We start from the raw sequence: 19,002 nt of genomic DNA, 5'->3' as shown, positions 1-19,002 counted from the left end.
CAAGGAAGAAGTAAAAAAAAATGTGCAAAGCTTTCTGCAATATATGTATATACACAAATCAGCACTTCAATCATGATCGTTTGTACAATGCCCGAAAGGTACAATGGAATGATGTACAATGAAATATATTCCTACGCATGAATTCATAATTGTTCCAGAGAGTGTCCTAAATTGAGGCAAAGTGTGAGGACCATACTGCGGGCCTCTCCCCATCTTGTTGGATAGTAGTAAAATGTCCAGATTACGCAAATGTATTATTTTTTATTTATATTAAACTTCAATTTTACGCTCTAGCGATCATTACACGTGATTTGCAGAAGCACGTCGTGGATATTTCGACAAGCGAAAAGTCTGTGCTTGCAAAGAAGAAAAGAAGTTTGATAAAATGTTATTAAAAAAAAAAACATGTCACAATTGCAATATCTTAACACGTGCGATATACCCGGATGCCCTCCTTTGTACGTTAGTTCTTTTGTCTATACCCCACGAGGCAGCTGTATGCGAAAACGCACGTTGACACCGCTGACAAGCGGCCTTTCCCTTAACATGAATACTTGCAGTACGGTTGTCGTGTTGTCAGGATGGCCGAGCGGTCTAAGGCGCCAGACTCAAGGTTCGACCTTTCCTCTGTTAGAGGACTCGAGGCTTCTGGTCCACGAATGTGGGCGTGGGTTCGAATCCCACTTCTGACAACTTTTTTTTTTTTTTGCCATCGTGAATATGCTAATGCACCTTTTGCTACCACGAAGGAATTCCACCCCGTCGTGTCAAAACAACAACGGCAGAAGTTCGAATCCGGCTTTGAATATTATGATCAACATTTTATGAACTCTTTATTTTTCTTTTTTTTTTTATGCGAAAGCATTGTATGCCCCGTGAAGCGGAAAGTCCGGCAAGCGTCCGGGAATAACATCCCATGGTACCAAAACATTGATGACCAAGTGATGACGTCACGTTCCCGGCGCTGGACCTGCTGTGGCTGGCACTGCGAAATCAAACGGTGAACAGCCCGGCGTCCGACGGACGCCGTGCTCAAACCCAAAAATGGACTTTGCCAAATTCGAAAATTGAGTTGACCCATGTTCAAAATCGACCTGGCCTACTTCAAAAATTGACTTGGCCCACCTCGAAAACTGAGTTTGCCCACTTTGAAAATTGAGTTGACCTGCGTTCAAAACCGACCTGGCCCACTTCCAAAATTGACTTGGCCCACCTCTAAAACTGGGTGGCCCACCCCCAAAACTAAGTTTGCCCAATTTAAAAATTGAGTTGACCCGCGTTCAAAACCAACCTGACCCACTTCCAAAATTGGCTTGACCCACCCCAAAAATTTGGGTGGCCCACACCCAAAATTGACTTTGCCCAATTCGAAAATTGAGTTGACCCTCGTTCAAAACCAACCTGACCCACTTCCTAAATTCACTTGCTGTGGCTGGCACTGCAAAATCCAACTGGCAACTTGACCCACCCCTAAAATTTGGGTGGCCCACCCTCAAAGCTGAGTTTGCCCAAATTGAAAATTGAGTTGCCCCACGTTCAAAACCAACCTGGCCCACTCCAAAAATTGACTTGGACCACCCCCAAAACTTGGATGGCCCACACCATAAAAATTTACTGCGCAATTAAAAATTGAGTTGACCCAAGCTCAAAACTGCCCTGACTCGCTCCAAAAGTTGACTTGGCCCACCATCAAAATTTGGGTGGCCCAACCCCAAAACTGACATTAGCCAATTCGAAGATTGAGCTGACCCGCGTTCAAAACCGACCTGGCCCACTCCTAAAATTGACTTGGACCACTCCCAAAATCTGGGTGGCCCACCCCCAAAATTGACCTTGCTTAATTCGAAAATTGAGTTGACCCACGTTCAAAACCAACCTGGCTCACTCCCAAAATTGACTCGGCCCATCCTCAAAATAGAACTGGCCCAATTCGAGCACATGACCAAGTGATCACGTCGTGTGACATACTCACATAGACAAGAACCTTCTGTTGCAAGGTCACATGACCGAGTGATGACGTCATGGGGCACTGTCACGTGACCTGGACATCGAAATAGTCTGGACGTCGATATAGTCGACACGCCCTGAATGCTTTCGCATTTAATGCACGTAATGACACTTAAGTGCATTTAACTATTTTGTATGTGCACATGTAACTTCTAGGATTGTTGCTCTCTGACAGGATTCTGAGACGCACAAAGACGTATCCTGACAGACGTACTGTGCATTACCTAAAAATATACGGCCTTCATGAGCCTTTCAGGTGTTACGATTTCATTGGAGAGGTAAATTAGCGTCGGTTTGTATCAGCGTTTCATGTTAACACTTTTTTTTCTCATTGTATAACAGAGAAGTACAAATTGTAAACATTTCCTTTAACTAGAGTGTCGTCTACACGTCGACAATCTTTCACTCGGAGCTGTCTTCTTTTTTTATGACTGTGCGAATAAATTGCCTTACTTATGCACTATCGGCAAGATTACGGAACATCGCATCTGCTGTCAGCAAGATAAGAGGGTGGTAAGAAAAACGAAGATAAAGGGGAGGGGGGAGGGGCGAACCGGGGAAGCCTATGTGCAGAAACATTTTTGTTAGCCTTTTTTTTTTTTCATCTGTCCTAGCCCTGCAGCACATTTTAGGACATTTTGTCGCACACAGCTTGTTAGCAAAGCACATTGTGTACATAGAAGCAGGTCATGTTGCAAGAGTTATTTTCCCCCTACCACCCCACCCCCCAGATTTGTAGTGTTGCATGTCAGGAATGTAATCAGAGCCAGGTGCTACTGCCACGTGTTTTCTTTAAGGAAATGTGCTTAGACACTTACGCGGGATCGGAAGTATCTGTAGCAGTTAGTATTTAAGAACGACTGCAGGCAAGCACTGTATATGCCCAACGATGGATAAGAGTTTTATCTCCATGTAAAAAATCGACCAGCACGGCCAATGTGCACGAAGAGAGTTTTCAAAAAAATTACCTATGAAAAAAAAAAAAAAACGTCACAAGAGCGGTATAGCTGTAAACAGCACGAGCCTTTAATTTACGAAAGTGGGTCGGTTGGTCAGTGTGAGCACAGCCGACGTGAAAACGAGGTGGGGTAGGTGAAGAAATCACCGCAGGTTGTAAAAGCGGTGTCTGAGTGATCTCATATTGATGCAGCAGAAAACAAAACAAAATAATACAAGCAAACAAAATCAAACGCTAGTCGATTGAAAGAGCAGGCACAAAAATGACACCGGCGACCACAAAAAAAGAGAGAGAAAGTTGGAAGACGCTTATGCTTCGCCTTTAAGAGTGCAACGCGATATCATTCAAATACCCATGAATGCTTGTCAGGCTTCCCGGCAACTGCAGCTTTCTTTTTTGTAGCGTTAGCTACACTGGCCTAGCCAAGCCCGTTTCGCGCGGCACATCAAGAGCCGTGCTGCGCATGCGCACGGATCAGTGATGTCACACGGCTTGCGCACCGGAGCCACCGGAGCCGGCACCTCTCGCGCACTCCGCCGCCGCCGCCGCGCGCGACTCACCGCCGCCGGTCTGCGCATTCCAGAGGAGTGACGTCGTAGCCGTGGTAGACGCACTGGCGCCGGCGCGCGCTCGCTGTGCACTCGCCGTCTGACACTGCGCTGGAGCCGCTGCGCTTCTGACTGGCGTTTGCCAGTGTGGTATAGCCATGGAGAAGGAGAGCGCAAATGCTGCTCAACAGCGCAGAAGAACGGAGAAGCTTGACTCATCGGATCCCGAAGTAGTTGCCTGGCAATTAGCGGTTGAGTGTAGGTGACAACCAGGAAAGCTAAGAATAATCAGCTGAACCTTTGCTAACGCTACGTATATCCTGGCATAGCCGAGCTAAGCCACTGCAACTTTTTCAAGAGCCGTGCTGCGCATGCGCAAGGATCAGTGATGTCACACGGCTTGCGCACCGGAGCCACCGGAGCCGGCACCTCTCGCGCACTCTGCCGCCGCCGCGCGCGACTCACCGCCGCCGGTCTGCACATTCTAGAGGAGTGACGTCGTAGCCGCGGTAGACGCACTGGCGCCGGCGCGCGCTCGCTGTGCAGTCGCCGTCTGACACTGCGCTGGAGCCGCTGCGCTTCTGACTGGCGTTTGCCAGTCTGGTATAGCCATGGAGAAGGAGAGCGCAAATGCTGCTCAACAGCGCAGAAGAACGGAGAAGCTTGACTGATCGGATCCCGAAGTAGTTGCCTGGCAATTAGCGGTTGAGCGTAGGAGACAACCAGGAAAGCTAAGAATAATCAGCTGAACCTTTGCTAACGCTACGTATATCCTGGCATAGCCGAGCTAAGCCACTGCAGCTTTTTTTTCCACCTACACCTCTGCGCGCTGCTACCGTTTTACGCTGCCGAGGAGGCGTGCATGCGCAATCTGGATGGGGTTTTCGCAAGTAACCTAGGGTACCTACATGCAACGCCGTTTTTGTCGTTGCATGTAGGCTCCCTAAAGTAACCTACCCGAGCGCGCCGCTGTTGTTATGGTAGAAATGCTGGAAAAGAGGTTTGTGTTTGAGTTTCTTCGTAACAGAATTATGTTTTGCTGTAAATTCAAATTACAATCCGAAGCTATCATGTCTGTAGGTTGTAGTTAAGTCGCACTTTAGGATTTTTCTGAGAAATTTTACTTTGAGAAATTCAATTTTTGTTCCCTAACCCCTTGCGCCACGTGGAGGGCCTGGGTGATCGGGGTGGTTCGGGATGAATTTCTCCGCAACGGATTCCATGGACGCCGTTGCTTATGCCGAAGCCGACACCGATGCAGACGCTGGATTTTCTGCGACACGTGACATTAACGTTATCGCGTTAACAGAGGTAATGCCAGCAATCACATTTCAATACGCCTACGTCTTGCGTTCACCAACGTGCACGCCACAGATTATCAGACGAGTATACTCACAAACGAGTGGTTACATTAGCCTGCTTTTTCCAAGAAATTATCGCTCCAGATTTGTATGGTGTATATGCAAAGTTATGTAAGTGAACATTATAAGGAACCACTGATAATGAAAATCAAGGATGGCAGCTTTTCAACCAGTTTACGTTGCGCTTGCTGCACGAGAGCTGCCCATTGACATTCAGCTTCTGAACAGCCTCCGAGACTAGCTCCTGATGAAAAAAGTGTACAAAGAAGAAGCTGGCACTGCTGAAAATTGAGAAAACGTAACGCCGAGATTGCTACAAAGCACACGAAGAAGGAAGGAAGGAAGGAAGAAAGAAAGAAAGAAAGAAAGAAGAGAAAGAAAGAAAGAAAGAAAGAAAGAAAGAAAGAAAGAAAGAAAGAAAGAAAGAAAGAAAGAAAGGGACGACCCAGACAAGATTTTTTATTTTGTTTTATCTTTCTGGTTACACTTTTTTTTCGTGCCTGTCCCTTTTATTTGTCAATGCACTGCACTCCTTTGCTAAATTAATAACGGAAGCAGAAAAAGTAACTGGAACGCCCATGTATTTCGTCCCACACTTTGGAAAATAACATATCGAAACTGGTGTCACCTTGGAAATTCATTTCAAGTGGATGCGTCTTGCAAACTCACCGGCTACAATTCGAAAATTGCAATATGTCTCGTTAATTAGTGCATTTTTGTTAATTAGTTGAATATGTGTTTCGATTCCTCGTGCTACTAATGTCCGCCTCTTCGAATAACCCAGCTCAACGATAAGAATTATGATACAGCTGCCGCGGGCGATTTCTAAAAATTGCGTAAAGCTTAATTTTGCACACCCGGTATATTCAGACACGCGCCACGTGCGGACTTCATGGTGGCGTCCGCAGCGGGTCCAGAGAAAAGCGCGAGAGAGGAGCGCGGACGCATAACATGCCTCGTACATGGAACGTTTAGGTGGTGGCAATACGCTGTGTCACTACGTACATTGCTTCAGTGCTAATCTAATTAACGTCGACAGTCATGCTGAGTTGGTTTCTGCGGGAATATTTTTTTTTTTTGCTCTCTGCGTCAAAAACTGAAAATGGGGTAAAATAGGAGGCAGGATAAAAGTGTGCGTATCAGTGGATTTTTTTTTATTGCGATAGCAATTATATGGACACTCCAAAGCAGATTTCTGCCGTCGGCGTCGCCGTCAGGTTCCGTATGACGTCAACGGCGATGAAATCGTCGCCGCGCTCCGGACGCTGTATGTGCGAGTAAAAGGGCGCGAGGGACACGCGCTTTCACGGGGAGCAAACGCACGGCGGAGAACAAACGCGTGTTCTGCGCCGTGCTCCCTTAAGGTACAGTGTACCTTAAGAAGAGTTGTACTTAAGGACTGCAGAATTAAGCGTCTCTTTCCTCCTTTCCATATATAGAGAGCAAATGCAACTTTTTCCGTCGCGCGAAAGGCTGTGGGGGGACGGGAGGGAGGGAGGAGAGGCGACGTTTAGCTGCGGCACCAAACACGTATTTATATAAAAACGCCGCGCGCGTTCGGTGCGAACGCGGGCAAAACGCCGATGGCGTCGGCAACAGTTCTGCGCTTTGCTGGTGCTGTTGCATGTCCAAGTTTATACAGCTGATAAAACTACTATCCTTACTCCGTATACAACCGCGCCAAAAAATTACAACATTTTCAGGTTTCCGTTACTGTTTCGCACTTTTAATATTTCAGTCTGAGAAGGTTTAACATAAAAGACATGCGCTGTGGGTGTTTTGTTTCATGACATTTGTTTGTGGATTGTCCTTCTCAAAATTCCGAGGAAGAGCTCCCTGTGGCCGTAGGGGGGAGGGTTGTCCGCTCTCCTTACAGAGGAAGCACGGTCGGTGAAGTCGCGCGCAGCCTCGTGAGCAGACTCATTGAGGTTCGGGGGAAATCAGTGAATCGAATGATGCGTGAGAGCTTCCGGATTGGAGACGCTCAGAAGACGAGCAGCTTGCTCGGCGATGCGACCCTTCTGAAAAGCCCTAACTGCCGTTTTGGAATCGCTATAGATCTCAGACTCACGACCGTCTAGCAGGGCAAGGGCGATGGCGGCTTGCTCGGCGACTTCAGGGTCTGAAGTGCGAATTGAAGCGCTATTGGAAATCTTGCCGCTGGAGTCGACCCCGACGACGGCGAAGGTCTTTCCATCGCTATACTCTGCGGCGTCGACGAAGCGTGCTCTGATGCCTTGTTGCTTGAGGAAGTAACGTGAGAAATGCGAGAACGCTTCCCTCGCCATTAATCCCATCGCGCGCTCTCTTGTAAGTTGTCAGGTCAGGGATTTGTCGCATGCTCTTTTTTGCATCCAAGAAAAAGGTCTCATACAATACTTGTGTATACAGGGTAGAGCACTGCTCGGGTCGATTTTTTCAGCCCGGGCCCGGCTCGGGCCCGTTCTTACGTTGGGCTGACCGCCTGAGCCAGACCAAAAGGTTTATGGCTAGACTCGAGCCCGGCCCGGGCCCGGAAATAATCTACGTTACCCGCCCGGCCCGGCCCGCCACTACTTTACCTTAGGCCCAAGCCCGCCTCAGCCCGGCCCGAGCCCGGCTCGAAACCGGCCCGAACCCGGCCCGAGACCGAAAGAGATCATCGAGCGGCATTAAAAAATAAATGAAAGAGAATGAAAGGCATTTATTCTTAAGGCATAAATACATGTCATATGTAATTATGAACACAATTTGAGAGGTCTGAACGCAAATACCAGCGCGCGAAGTAGTACGAATGACCCTGTCGAACAGTATCGCCAGCAGTTTCCAACGGCGCGACCTTGGTGTGGCGAATGCACTTCTATCGCAACGCCGCCACACTATTTTTCCACGTCGGGCGCCTCACTGCAAAGCATGCGCCGCCCCAACCACTCGTCCCACTCAACCGTATTCTAGTACGCTCTAGCGAAGCGTAGCCACAACCTGGCCATGACCGGTCGTGAACGCAGCGCATGGATGTGGCAAATGGAGAAAGAAAAATCACTGCATATCCACGAACTGAATGATGATTGGGCGAAGCACCGGGGGATCATTCGGGTAAACCAGAGCTACGGACGAGAGAGAAAGAGAGCGCGCGTCGGGAACGAACGCCCTTGTGCGCCGCAGCGCCCCTAGCGGTCTCCATGCAAACCAGAGCTACGGCGCGCACGCACGCACGCACGCACCACACACACACACACACACACACACACACACACACACACACACACACACACACACACACACACACACACACACACACACACACACACACACACACACACACACACACACACACACACACACACACACACACACACACACACACACACACGCACACACGCACACACGCGCGCACGCACACACACAGGGTGTCCCAGCTATCACGCAGCACGGTTTATAAAAAGAGCAACGGCGTTACGCGAAGAAAACCTAGTGCATATTGTTTCCAGCACAGTTGAGCAGCCGCCAGTAATTTTTTTCGTTACTGACATTTAATTAGGTAATTGTAATTCATTATGTAACTCGAGAAGTACTGTCCTAATAATCAAAGTGTCAATGAGAAAGTTGTAGAGCAACATGAAAAACTCCCGATATAGCTTTCTTTTGCTCAATGCGTGCTACATAAATGTGTTTTTCCGAGTGTGAAAGAAACCCGCGAATACACGCAGAATTGCCGCACGACTGGCCGCTCGAGGCACTTTGCGTGTATTCGCGGACAGGAACGTTTTTAGTTTCCTTTGTGGATTTGCGCATGCAACTTTTGTTAACACGAAGGAATTTCACCTCGTCGTGCCGAAACAATGGCAGAAGTTCGAATCCGGCTTTCAACAAGCTCAACACTTTATTCACATTTTTTTTCCTTTTCTGCCTTTTCTTTATGTATACAGAACTTCTAGGATTGTTGCTTACTGACAGGGTTCTGAGATTCACAAATAGATTTATCGTCACAGATGTACTGCGTGTTACCTGAAAATTTTCGGCCTTCGCGTATAGCATGAGCCTTTCAGTTGTTATAATTTCACCGGAGAGGTAAATTGGCGTCGGTTTACATTGGCATTTTATGTTGACACATCTTTTTCTCTTTCTAAGAGAAGTAGAAATTGTAAAAATTAACAAGAGTCTCGTCTACACGTCGCGAAGCTTTCACTCGGAGCTTTCTTCTTTTTTTGACCTTGTAAATAAATAGCCTTATAGTATATGTACTATCGGCAAGATTACGGAACGCAGCATCTGTTGGCAGCAAGATAAGAGGGCGGTAAAAAAAAAAAAAAACAAGGAAGATCAAGGGAAAGGGGTGGGGATGGGACAACCTGGACAGCACATATAGGAAAATCTATTTTCTCAGCCTTTTCTTTTTTTAAAATCTGCCCTATAACTGCAGCACATTTTAGGACACTGTCAATGACAGGTTGTTTAGATGAGCACATTGTGTATATATAGGGTGTTCCAATTAACTTGAGCCAAATTAAAAAAAAAAATACTCAGGTGCCACGCAGCATCTCGCGAAAGCGAACCAAGGTAATGTTGTTTGGCGTCGCTTGGAGATACTCAGATTATATTTAGAAGTCCGCCTAATTACATAATTAGTCTTAATTTTTAATCAACTTCTAAAATATTATAATTAGATGAAAAGCGTCAATGAGAAAATTGTAGAGGAACATGAAAAACTCCTGATACTGCTTTCTGTTTCTCACTACGTGCTGCGTAAATGTGTTCTTCCAAGAAGGAAAAAAGCCCGCGAATACACACAAGCTTGTGCCTCGAGCGGCCGGTCGCGTGGCAATTTTGCGTTTATTCGCGGCAGAAGCAGGTCATGTTGCAAAAGTTATTTCCCCCTAGCTCCCTCTCACCATTGTAGTGTTGTGTGTCCCGGGTGTAACCAGATCCAGGTTTGGCTGCCACGTGTTTAATTTAAGGAAATGACTTACGCCGGATCGGAAGTGTTCGTCGCAGTATACGTCTAAAGATAGATAAGAGTTTCACCTCAGTAGAAAAAATCGACAAGCACTGCCAATGTGCACGAAGTTAGTTAAAAAAAATCCGAGTACACCTACGCACTTCTATCAGTTGTGAATGCGAAAGCCTTAATGTCCAATTGAACGCCGCTGAGCGGCCATTCGAGTTAGGATCTCCTCGCGGGCAAGCGAGCGCGTTGAGGCGCTTGGCCTGGTTTAGCCCAGTAGTTAAGACACTCGTCTTCTGAGAGTTAGGGCGTAGTTTTGAAACTCGCTACCGCCAAAGTGTTCGCTATCGAATTTATTCTGTTCTTCATACATTAATTTCTTTATAGCGATTACCGACGCGAAGTTAGAACGCAGGCGAGAGCTTGCGCGGACAGGGAACGCGCGGGTAACACAGGCTTCCGAGAGCGAGGGTCACGCGGCGTCGAAGCGATGCCCTCTCCCCTCACGCAACATCTGGCGCGCCAGAGGGGTGGGTACCAGGTCTGCTTTCGCCCCGCTCTGTTTCATCGAGGCGCGCACGTGGCGTGGCGTCACAGCCAAAGGGATCCGAATCTACGTGCCATTTCGTTGCTACAAACGGAGGCTTTTTCGTCGATTGGGTCATTTGATGCTTTCGCATCAATAAAACATTTATTCTTCCTCGCGTAAGCTTTATCCTCACTTGATAGCTGAATATTGTGAAGATATATTTTGCTTTTGAAATATGTTTCATGTTTGCATGTTGCATATGTTGCATGCTTGACGCCTCAACGCTGAAGCGTTGAAGCGTTGAAGCGCCAAGGATGCTAATATAGACGGCATTCTTCCGCGAGAACACCGGACATTCAGGCGGTATTGCGATTCTTACTTAAGTTCTTAACTGATGGGAACTTAGACAGTGATTGGCGACGTATAGTAGACTAATTTTGGGGTGTTGTGTGATTTGGGTACCAGGCAGGCCAGCGCGGCATCAGGCGCTGGACGGCTCACAAGTTACGACTCGGGGTGGTATTCTGTAAGCGTCCGCCTAGTGGACTGTCCATTTCCGCTGCTGCTGATTGACTGGAGCTGCAAGAGTGAGGAGACGACAGGTGCCCCTAGCCAGTCTCCTTTTCGCTTGTACAGCTGCAGCCAATCAGCGACAGCCGAAATGGACAGTCCATTAGGTGGACTTTTACAGAATACCACCCCTGGTTTCTGTTCCGCATCGCCGAACGCGTCGCCTTGCGCCTCGCCCGTTTCACGATACGCTTTGAATGAGGGTGCACTGAAGGACGGGCCGGGCCTATAGAATTTAGGTTTCCTAAACTCTGCTGAAAGACGGCACTGGGGTGGAGGAATTGACTGAAATGCAACTATGTATAGAGCTATGTCATCATCATCATCTTCATCATTATCGTCATCATCATCGTCAGCCTATTTTTATGTCCACTGCAGGACGAAGGCCTCTCCTAGCGATCTCCAATTATCCCTGTCTTGCGCTTCCATCTTGCGCCTGCAAATTTCCTAATTTCAATTTCATCATCCCACCTAACTTTCTGCAGTCCTCGACTGCGCTTCCCTTCTCTCGGAACCTATTCTGTAACTCTAATCGTCCACTGGTTATCTTTCCTACGCATTACTTGTCCTGCCCAGCACTATTTCTTATGTCATCCTAATGTCTATTATGAATATCGGCTATCCCAGTTTTCTCTACTGATCCACACCGCTCTCTTCCTGTCGCTTAAGGATACGCCTAACATTTTTCGTTCCATCGGTCTTTGCGCCGTCCTTAACTTGTTCTTGAGCTTCTTTGTTAAGCTCCAAGTTTCTGTCCCATATGCTAGCACCGGTAAAATGCAATGGTTGTACACTTTTCATTTCAACGACAGTGGTAAGCTCCCAGACAGGATTTGGTAACGCCTTCCATATGCGCTCCAACGCATTTTTTTTTATTCTGTAAATTTCCTTCTCATGATGAGAGTCCCTGTGAGTAAATGACCTCTCTCTTGCATAGACTCTAGAGGCTGACTGGCGATCATGAATTCATGTTCCCTTTCCAAGCTATTGAACGTTACCTTAGCCATTTGCACATTAATCTTCAACCCTACTCTTACACTCTCTCGGTTAAGGTCTCCAATTATTTGTTGCCATTCATCTACAGTGTTGGTGAATAGAACAATGCCATCTGCAAACAGAAGGTTGTTGGTATATTCGCGGTTGATCCTTGTGCACTCCTGAGCCTTCTCAGTCGTCTAATAGGTTGCATACTTCTTCTAAGCGTGCAATGAATAGCATTATATCTGTTGTCAAAATGAAGTTGTATTGCAATTCCAGCAAGGCTAGGTCCGCCTTCAATCAACAACACCCTCCTCCCCTTACAAAAACAGGTGATGTAAAATAAATGGAAATGAAAACACAGGGGACATATCTAGTTCTCAGATTACGATATGCCTAAGAAATGGAAGAGAGCATTGATAACATTTCCCCTCTGTGATAGCAGAGACACAGTCGAACTCAGTTGAGGACGAGTCCTACATAAATCGTGCGTGAGACATAAACACGTCGGACGCAAAAAAGAAAAAGAAAAAGAAGAAAGCCGCGCTTGCAGGTAAACGTGCTAATAACAGCTTTAGGGGACAGACTGGCAACGAAAGGTTATGTTTACTACAGTTCGTGAAGTGGTAGCGGCACTAAACGAAAAAATCAGAATAATATAGTTCGTGGCACACAGCTCGAACAGAACAGCGAACGAAAATACAGGCTGCAGAGAGGCCCTAGCGCTTGTCTTGTCTCCTCACGCGAGCAACAGGAATATGCGCGGAATGTGCCCGTTAATTCTCCACACTGCGCAGAGCGACATGTCCTCCGATCGTACTGCATCTACCTGTGGAGACGTATTGTGCGATGATCGCCTCGCCGATACTATCGCCTTCGCGTGATGTAGGGCACAATCAGCCAATCAGCTTATCAGATTTTGCTCAACCAGCCAATCGGCGCACACCAGACGGCGATGTTGTCGCCGAGTTAGGTGATACTATCACCGAAAGTGACGTTCGCAGAATATGTCCCCTGGTGTTTCAGCACAACGACTGTGCGCATGCGCACATCTTGCTCTGTCTGGACAACGCGCCCGACGGACAGCTCTTGGAGGACGGGTCATTCAACCTGACAACTGCCGAAAAGGACTACTTGAGGAATAAAAAAAAAAGAAAAGCATGAAAGAAAGAATGACAGAGAAGAAAGAAGGTAAGAAGCAGTCGGCAGTTTCGCCCGAGGAATTGACAGCGATAGCAAGGCATCAGAATATTGCACCAAGCAAGGCTCGTAGATTTATGGGTAGTAAACGCTCGCTTGGTGTATCGCTGCCCAATGACACTCATGAACAAAGTTGCCGTATTTTTTTTTTGCAGTATGTCACTAAAATCGAACAAGGAAGTGGCTAAATCTTCGCGAACTATTTCTTCAAACCGGCTAATGTTGTCTTTAAAACTGTCGAATGAATTTGAAGTATAACGTAAGGTCATTTGTTAGCACGACTGACGCAGCTGTAATCCTGCGTTTATGTCAGATTGTAAAGCTGCAAATCCCGTACGATAAAAAAAAAAAATGGCTATACGGATTTTCCCAACACGGAAAAGGTACTTGGTCCATATTCTCCCAGCAAGAAAAAAACTTGTAGTTCTTGGCGCTCGTGTAAGGAGAACTAAATTCTGTGACACGCGCTTGTCATCGCCGTGTTGTTACCACGGCGATGACAATTGCGCGATCTTTATACAGGTCAATTACTACGCTTGCATGCGCCCCTTGATTCACCTGAAAGCTCCGTGCAGTATTGATTTGCCCGTAAGCCGTGAGGAAAGGAAGCGGTGCGTTCTGCTTAATCGACTAATTAACATAATTACAGTAATTATCTTTAATTACCTTACGGCACATATTTCAATTTACGAATTGAAGCCGGGGAGTTTGCAAGGCGTATTCACTTTGAACGAACTATCTAGCCTGCACCAGTTTCGAGACATTAATTTTCGAAGTGTACGACGAGATGCATTAGCGTTCCAGTTACTTTCGTGCTCCAGCGCATAAAAACACATTTTCTTTAAAAAGTAAGCAAAACAACAACACATTTTTACCACAAGTTTGACGGCGCGTGTCTCGAAACGAGTGCCATTCTCAGAAATTGTTCCAAGTGCATGGATACGCCTTGCACGCTCACTATAGCTACACTTCGTAGGTTGAAATGTGTACGTAGCATAAAGTAATTAACACAAAGTTAATTAGTCTAATTATGGTATTTATTCAATCGAGTATTTCTATTTCTCGTAGGAGGTATTGTCGCCTCATCAAGTAATTTAGCTCGAGGGTTGGAATTGTGCTATTTGCCACAAGCAATTTTGAAAAATTTGGTGCAGTTAAAAAAAGAAAGCCGCTCTATATTTGTAACTTTCGAATGATAAAGTATTCTATAGAAAGACATTTTAAGAAACAGCTTTCCCAACTTAGAGTCGCTAACAGGTCACTTATTGTTCTGTCATGTCGCTAAGAAAAGGCGCCGGTCATTATAAACAATAAATGTTGTCGCTAAACAGAGAATAAAATCGCTAAATCTGGCGACAATATCGCTAAAGTGGCAACGCTGTTAATTAAAAATTTGGAGGACGCTTAAGCTTCGCGTTAAAGAGCGGAACGCGATAGTATTAAAAGATCCCTGAGTGTTTGTCAGGCTTCCCGGCAACTTCAGCTTTCTTTTTTTCTGCACCTTCGACTCGGCGTGCCACTGCTGAGGAGGCGAGCGCCATCTGGATGGTGTTTTTGCAAAGAACACCGACCGGGCGCGCCGCTCTGTGGATGGTAGAAATGCTAGAAAAGTGGTTTTAACAACGAAGCTGTTCTTAGTCGGCACTTCGCCGTCTGTCCAGCGTCACGCAGGTCACGTGACCAGGAGAGGATGAGAGCAGCGCACGGGGAAGGAAGGTCACGTGGCCAGCCGAGGAGGAGAGGTGTGCTGGGGTAGGAGGCGACCAATGAGAGGCCGCGCTGGGCGATAGTTCGCTCGATGGCCCACGGCTCACGAATACTCACGGCTCTCATGGCAGCGCTCATGGTCAAAACGCTGGCCTGATGGGGTGCGCCGACAGTGAGGAGCACGCGTACTTGTCCCGAAGCGAACGTTCCGTGCTGCCGCTTCCTTTAGCGTTTCAACTGTGCCGCTCCTTCGATACTCAACACATCACGTGACCTCCAACACAGGGATCAAGGCACCGGCCTTCTACTAGGCTCGCCTTGGCACCACAGCAGGTCACGTGACTTCCAACACACATCTTGCGGGCAGCGCATGCGCCGTCGCACCCGGGACAGCATGGCGGTGGCGTGTACACACCTAGTGTGTCCGCATAATTGCTGTCGCAATAAATAAATAAATAAATAAATAAATAAATAAATAAATAAATAAATAAATAAATAAATAAATAAAGGGCCAAATTCACAAAGCTTTTCGTTCTTAAGAACTTTCTGTCACTGGCCACTTTTGGCCTCTCACGGCGTAACAAGCTCGTACGTGTGTGCCTCAACACGGACAAGGTTGGTCTATCGTTGACCTCCCTTCTCTGAAGCCACTTTGGAGACGATCTAGCACTTTGTTATTTTCTAAAAGATGGATTAGGCGCCGGTTCGCCATTTTAGTCTTTCATAGAGCCTGCACAGACTTGTCAATAGATATCACGAACAAAGCGTGTCGCTCAGATTTCGCGAAGCCACGCGATCATTTCGACATTCAGCTTTCACGCTACGTTTGTGTTTCAACACTACTCACGCACAAGCAAAAAAAAAAAAAGCGCAAGTTCACTACCTCATACGCTTCGCTCATAGCTCCGCTTGAGACAGCACATCATTTACTGACGTGTCAAGCAGCGCTCGATTGGCATTGCCGTCCACCTCGTTCTTTCCGCTGCGCATGCAGCTGAACGGTAAGGACAGAGAGCACGGTCGACTGGTCTTTTTTTCGCGTGCAGCTGCTGCTCTAGTGCCTGGCGCATTCTTCCTTCTCTCTCTCCGCACATTTCTTTCGCCGCGCTGTAGCTTGTGGCGCAGCAGCAGCAACAACAGCCATCTATCCATCCGCGGCTCCCCTTTCCCTTCCGGCTGCATCGCCGCGCCATTGAAGCATGCAGTTGACTGTAACCAACTGTAACACCGCGTAGCGTGCCGGGCGCAGCTACCAACGGGGTTTCCGTGCGCAAAGGGCCGACGCGCCCTCGGTATGTGTGACCCGTCCGGCGATTCCGAACGTCCACGACGGCTCTCGCCGCTGCGGCCTCCGTGCGGGAGCTCCTTGGGAGCCGGGTGCAGCGACCTGAGTCCCGTGTGCAGCAGCGCACTTATCTGCTGAGACACGGCGCGGTCTGTATATTAGCAGACAGCCGAAGTCAGTCGGTCGACGCTGCTCCCCTACTCCCCCGAATTCGCCGACGCTCCGTAGTGCTACACCTCTCTGGCATCCATCGGGTACACGGCCGGCAACATCGTACGCGTACTCCTCCACCGTGGCCCAACGACAAGGCGCCGCCGCTGCCCCTAAGGAGGGCTGTGGCAGAGAGGGATCAGCGACTCGCAGCTGGTGAGAGCATTGTGCTTCTATTGTGTGCATGTCTGCAGCTCGCCGTGACAGCTGCCGCACGGAGCAGATGACGAGAGAAAAAAAAAAAAAATGCAGTGGAAAAACAACGTGTGGCGGTCGCTGGTGCGGTTAAAGGAAAAAGAAGGATCGCTCTCTGGTGTACGGCGCTTTTGGCACTGAGCAAGCACACCGCGCAGTTTATCTGGGCCCATATCCGGCCGCGTGCGGTGTAGCTTATCTGCGAAAAAGCGTCGAGACAGCGTGAGAGCGACGTTGGTGGGAGGAGAAGTGTTCGATTTTACGAGATCGCGGCAAATGTCGGCAAGCGTGCAGAGTGTGGCGCGATGCGCAGCGACTAGAGCAGCTCGCGTACTGCGACGGGCACGGAAGCGAGGCTGTCGTCCGCGGGTGATATTATGTGGGACATTTGAATCGGAAATGCCTCGTTTACTTGGTTGACCACCTTCCGGCAAATACGGCGTTTCTGTCACACTTCTTCTCTCGTGAGATATATGTCTGTGCAGACGGCACGAAAATTGCGGATCCGATCACGTGCCTCGCCGCTTTTCTACCTCTTAGTATCTGCCTCTTAGTACGACCAACTTGCCCCATCTCAAGATAAGCGGTTTCTTTTTTTTTCGCCCTGCCGGAGTGGTGCAGCAATTAGCGGCGCACGAGTTCCAACAAGGTATGTCCTAGCAATCCGTCGGGGTCTGGGATGCGCAATTAACTTAATGGCTGTGTCTGAGCTTAGTGTGCAGCCATATAGGACATCGAGGTGCCGGATTCTTGCACCGGCATCTTTTCTTTCGTTACCTTAGCTACGAAGCTGGCCTATCTTAAAGAATTATGAAACTGTGTTGAATTACGTTGAGATATTTCTTTTGCTAGCATATGCCAATTGCCTCGTTTACTTAGTATATTTGCGCATCTAGCAGATCGATATGCTCCCTGCCTGTTTTGTAGAAGCTGAGGTTACTCTGAGATGCGTCAGGTCTACAAAGTCCATTTTGCCACGCGAATCCAGCCCTGAGCTATTATCCTGGTTTCCTGTATGAAGCGACGATGGTCCCTTCCCTTGCAATTGAGCCCATAACCGCGCTCTCAGACGTTATAATCGCAAAAAATAGCACGCAGAACGTAAAACGGGTGTTCCCAGGGGCCGTATTCTGAAACGTTTCACATCAGCGATAGTTCGCCTTTAGGCGCGCGCTGATTGGCTGGTTGAGCAAAACCGGAAAATAAATCGCGCCATCTAGTAGTTCCGGCGCACGTCATTTTGACGTCACGGTGTCATTGTGTGCTCCCGACCAATATTGAATAAACAAACACGCCTGTGTCGTACCGCGGCCGATACATTCGAAAATAACACACCCGAGCCGCTATGCACTCACACGGTACGTTCTCTCGTGTGTTGCAAAGCGTTCTAGTGCGCGTGTTCCTAGTGCATGATGACGTCACGGGTAAGCAACCGGTTGATCTACTGAACGTGACTATTGCCTAGGCGAACTATCGGCGAAGCGGAACGTTTCAGAATAGGGTCCCAGTTCTGCGCTGTATCACCGTTTCCTTTCCCCCTGACGCTTCGTTTGACGGGAGGAGGCGGAGGAGAAGGAAGAGGAGGAGGAAGAAACTTTATTTAAGGCCAGCACTAAGGCCCAGTAAAGCAGATCGCTTGCTCCACTAAGGCCCACTGATGATCTGCCGAGCCCGAGTGAAGCAAAGCACTCCAGGAAAGAGGGGAAGGGTAAGGGAAATAAGGAGAGGTGATGGCAATGTTACATCAGTACAAGATGTGTTCTGTATCTGCCCTTATCTCCGGACAGTTGGGTCACTGAGCTGTGCTACGCCATCCGAAGTTGCAGGTTGGCCAACGCGCGGTAATGTTTGAGGTGGCCGCAACCTTCAGCGTATAGTGCAGATAAGAGATCGTTCGCTGTGCTGTCCTTGACTGTGATCGGGTAAGAGAACCGGATTTCTGATCTAATCGGATGACACCGCAGCTTTACCGATCAGTGGAAAAGTCGGAGGAGTGGTCGAAGCGTGTCTCGGGTGATAAACCGACTGCGAAGCAAGCGCTCCCTGAATGACCCCGTGAAACGCAGACAGACTTTATAGTCAAAAGAACAAGCGACCTGCATCTGTGCATGGCAATGAAAACAGCCCAACGAGCCCAAGAATGAAAAACAACCTTGCGAATGTTTTGTGTACGCTCGTGTTCCCGGGAAAAATTGTGGCACTCAATTATTCGAATGGAAGTTTTCCATGATCAATCATATAGGTTATCCTATTTTAGTTACAGAAAAGGAATGTTTCTTTTTCTAATAATTGTACATATATATGCGACATAGTCTGAAAGAAAATGAACAGTTGTACACGCATCGTCTTGAGTGTATCGTCTTATTACTAGAGCTTTCCCTACTTTTTTCCCCCTCCCTTGAAGAAGCGCTTTATGAAATGATCGCCTATCAACAAGGGCCTCAGTCGTAGCAGCATATATAGTAGAGCTTCGACTGAGTCATGTACAACAAGCTAGCATATTAGTACCTCTTAAGCTGTTCATAATTTG

The 19,002-nt window shown here is 47.8% G+C and overlaps 1 non-coding gene across 1 annotated transcript; it reads left to right on the top strand.

Annotated features, from left to right (window-relative positions):
* Nucleotides 1-575: 575 nt before the first annotated feature.
* Nucleotides 576-692, top strand: Trnal-caa (transfer RNA leucine (anticodon CAA)). The gene is made up of 2 exons: nt 576-613; nt 647-692. It is a non-coding gene; the product is annotated as a tRNA-Leu (tRNA).
* The last annotated feature ends 18,310 nt before the right edge of the window (nt 693-19,002 follow it).

The sequence above is a fragment of the Dermacentor silvarum genome, unplaced genomic scaffold (genome assembly GCF_013339745.2).
Source record: "Dermacentor silvarum isolate Dsil-2018 unplaced genomic scaffold, BIME_Dsil_1.4 Seq637, whole genome shotgun sequence".
Lineage (NCBI taxonomy): Eukaryota > Metazoa > Arthropoda > Arachnida > Ixodida > Ixodidae > Dermacentor > Dermacentor silvarum.
Note: the sequence above shows the minus strand (reverse complement) of the source record. Positions and strands in the feature narration are given on the sequence as shown.